Source organism: Eretmochelys imbricata, chromosome 14, assembly GCF_965152235.1.
Source record: "Eretmochelys imbricata isolate rEreImb1 chromosome 14, rEreImb1.hap1, whole genome shotgun sequence".
Classification (NCBI taxonomy): Eukaryota; Metazoa; Chordata; order Testudines; family Cheloniidae; genus Eretmochelys; species Eretmochelys imbricata.
In genome coordinates, this window is record NC_135585.1 from 34,366,513 (window position 1) to 34,370,175 (window position 3,663).

General features: G+C 56.2%; 1 non-coding gene across 1 annotated transcript; it reads left to right on the forward strand.

Annotated features, from left to right (window-relative positions):
• The first annotated feature begins 2,957 nt into the window (after positions 1-2,957).
• TRNAN-GUU (transfer RNA asparagine (anticodon GUU)) lies at positions 2,958-3,031 on the forward strand. The gene has a single exon. It is a non-coding gene; the product is annotated as a tRNA-Asn (tRNA).
• The last annotated feature ends 632 nt before the right edge of the window (positions 3,032-3,663 follow it).

Below are 3,663 nucleotides of genomic sequence, written 5' to 3' on the forward strand. Positions count from 1 at the left end.
GCTCAGAGGCTTTGGGGGTGTCGATCGCTAACCTGTACACAGAGAGCGAGGCCTGCAGGGGGCTGGAAGGTCAGGCCTGCGCTGCCAGGGGTGGTGGTTTGAGAGAGCTGACCCATGGCAGGCCTGGACAAGGCTCCCCCAAAGGTGCCTCATTTGCCTGCTATGAATTGCTCAAACAGGCACACGTCCCCGGCTCATTCCACCCCTGCACCCCCCAGGTACAACCCGCACAAGGCATTCTGCCAGGGGCGAGGAGAACACGTGAGCTTCTGCCCTTCTGTCCCATTCCTGCTGCTTGCCCGGAGCTAGGCTGCCTGCGATGGGTTTTCAGTGTTTGCTACTTTCAGGGGGTTTAGCGTGTGAGTGGCTGCGGGAGGGGAAAAGAGAGTCGGAAAGTTGTATCCCGAGGGTTTAGGGAAGCATCAACCTCCACCGTCCCATGAAAGCCGTGGCATATCAAGTATGTGAGGCGGTGCAGGGCGGTAGTTCACACTCCACCGCGTATGTCAGCCTGCAATGCAAGGAGGGGGGTGCACTAGACGTCTCTCTTTTCCTTGCTCACCTGGACCCAACCCCAGTGATGATAGGGGGGATTTCTGGTTGGCTGTACCGGGCCTGCTACCCAGCAGTGTCTTGAGCCCACTCCCAGTGAAAATTCTCACCCTTAGTCTCACGAATAGGGTGCAGGCCGTATCAGGCCATACTGCGGTTGGCATTAGCTCCGCTCACCACAGGGCCCTGGGCAGCAGATGGTTCAGATTCTCAGTTGGTTTTAAGAGCCATGGCAGGAGAGGGGAGGTAGGAGCCCCTTAAAACTATATTGGGCACAGACAGGCTCCTGAGAAGTTTGATTTGTCCCATGGCCCCGTCCCCACTCTGCCCCTTCCCCTAAGGCCTCACCCTCGCTCCCCCTCTTCCTGCACCCAGGGAGTCAGCGCCCACAGCAGGTGTGTAAGACTAAGTGACGCGTGTGTGTGTGACAGAGAGAGAGAGAGAGAGGGGTTAGATAATTTCTGTATTGATAAACACAAGAGTTCAAAATGAGTCGGGCCTCAAAACCGTGAGACCCACTTAAAAATCATGTTTTGTGAGCCTTTGGCGGTCATGGTGTGGAACCAGGAAGAGTAGTGTCATCCCCAGGCGGAGCCAGCAGGGCCGGGGCAGAGAAGGGTGTACAGTTCTGGGGGAGAGGGGGGGGGCACGGCATGGGGGCCCAGGCCCAGGCCCAGGTGAGTTCAGTTTCAACAGCTGGAGGTGGTGGTGCAGGGTGCGGGGAGACTGAGGGACATGTGCCGGGCTGGGCTACGTACACTCAGAGCCCTGGGTATAAACAGAGAGACTCAGCCTAAGCAATTGCTTGGGGCCCCCAGCAGTTCAAGAGGGGGGGCCCTAGTCCCTTTTTTATTATAAGAACTTGTCTGTTTTAGTATTGGGGGATTTCAGAGTAACAGCCGTGTTAGTCTGTATTCGCAAAAAGAAAAGGAGTACTTGTGGCACCTTAGAGACTAACCAATTTATTTGAGCATGAGCTTTCGTGAGCTACAGCTCACTTCATCAGATGCATACCGTGGAAACTGCAGCAGACATTATATACACACAGAGACCATGAAACAATACCTCCTCCCACCCCACTCTCCTGCTGGTAATAGCTTATCTAAAATGATCATCAAGTTGGGCCATTTCCAGCACAAATCCAGGTTTTCTCACCCTCCACCCCCCCACACACAAACTCACTCTCCTGCTGGTAATAGCCCATCCAAAGTGACAACTCTCTTCACAATGTGCATGATAATCAAGGTGGGCCATTTCCTGCACAAATCCAGGTTCTCTCACCCCCTCACCCCCCTCCAAAAACCACACACACAAACTCACTATCCTGCTGGTAATAGCTCATCCAAAGTGACCACTCTCCCTACAATGTGCATGATAACCAAGGTGGGCCATTTCCAGCACAAATCCAGGTTTTCTCACCCCCCCACCCCCATACACACACAAACTCACTCTCCTGCTGGTAATAGCTCATCCAAAGTGACCACTCTCCCTACAATGTGCATGGTAATCAAGGTGGGCCATGTCCAGCACAAATCCAGGCTTTCTCACCCCCCCACTTTTTTTTTTCCGGACACACACACACAAACTCACTCTCCTGCTGGCAATAGCTCATCCAAACTGACCACTCTCCAAGTTTAAATCCCAGTTTAACCAGAACGTCTGGGGGGGGCGGGTAGGAAAAAACAAGGGGAAATAGGCTACCTTGCATAATGACTTAGCCACTCCCAGTCTCTATTTAAGCCTAAATTAATAGTATCCAATTTGCAAATGAATTCCAATTCAGCAGTTTCTCGCTGGAGTCTGGATTTGAAGTTTTTTTGTTGTAAGATAGCGACCTTCATGTCTGTGATTGCGTGACCAGAGAGATTGAAGTGTTCTCCGACTGGTTTATGAATGTTATAATTCTTGACATCTGATTTGTGTCCATGTATTGGGGGAGGGGCCAAAAGGCAACTTGGGGGGAGGGAGAGGACGGGATGGGGCGGGTCAGAGCCTCTCTGCAAGCTGGAGAGAGAGAGAGAGAGAGAGAGAGAGACACACCCCCCCAGCGCCTGTCTTCCCACTTCCACATTGTAAGGTGTGGGGGAGGAGCGAGGGGATGGGGCCTCAGGGGAAAGGGTGGTGCAGGGGGCAGTCCCCGGTTCGGGCGCCAGTGGTCCCGTCCCCCCCCCAGCACACTCACTTTAAGGTACTTCCACTGCCCCGGAAAGCCGAGTGTGGGGGGACTGGGCTGTCGCCCCTCCGCAGCCAGCTGCTGCACACAGGGCCTGCCGGGGAGGGGCTGCGGCTGGCCGGGAAGCTGAGTCCGGGCAGGGATCAGGCTGCTGCTGCCGCCCCTCCCCAGCCAGGCTCTGCCCAGCAGCTGGCTATGGCCGCTTGCTCCCTGCCTGGGGCCTGGCTGCCCGGTCTCTGTGGCGCAATCGGTTAGCGCATTCGGCTGTTAACCGAAAGGTTGGTGGTTCGAGCCCACCCAGGGACGCGGATCTGCTTTGGGCGGGGAAGGGATAGCTCAGTGGTTTGAGCATTGGCCTGCTAAACCCAAGGTTGAGAGTTCAATCCTTGAGGGGGCCATTTGGGATCTGGGGCAAAAAGTGGGGATTGGTCTTGCTTTGAGCAGGGGGTTGGACAAGATGACCGGCTGAGGTCCCTTCCAACCCTGATAGTCTATGAACAGGGGGAGGGGCAGAGCAGCAGGAGGACACAGCCCCGCCCCTCCCACCCACATGTCTGGAAGACGTGCCTAATAAGGTATCATACGTCACTGGCCGACAGTCTATAGCGAGGGTGGTCAAACTACAGCCCGCGGGCCAGGGGACCCTCCTGTCCGGCCCCTGAGCTGCTGGCCCGAGAGACTCGCCCACTTCCCCGCAGCCTCAGGCCAGGCGCTCTCCCCGGCAGCTGGCTACGCTGCATTGAGCCGCATCGGGGGGGCTCTATCCCGCTACCCGATGCGCCTCATATGGATCATTCCGTGTCGGTGTCCCCGGATCTCGCGGCGTGGCGTATTTAAGGACGACACCCACGCCCAGCCCGAGCCATAAGCCCGGGAGCCAGCCACACAATAGCGGGGAGCTCTGCGGGATCCTGACCGGCTAGAGCCTCTGCTCTTCG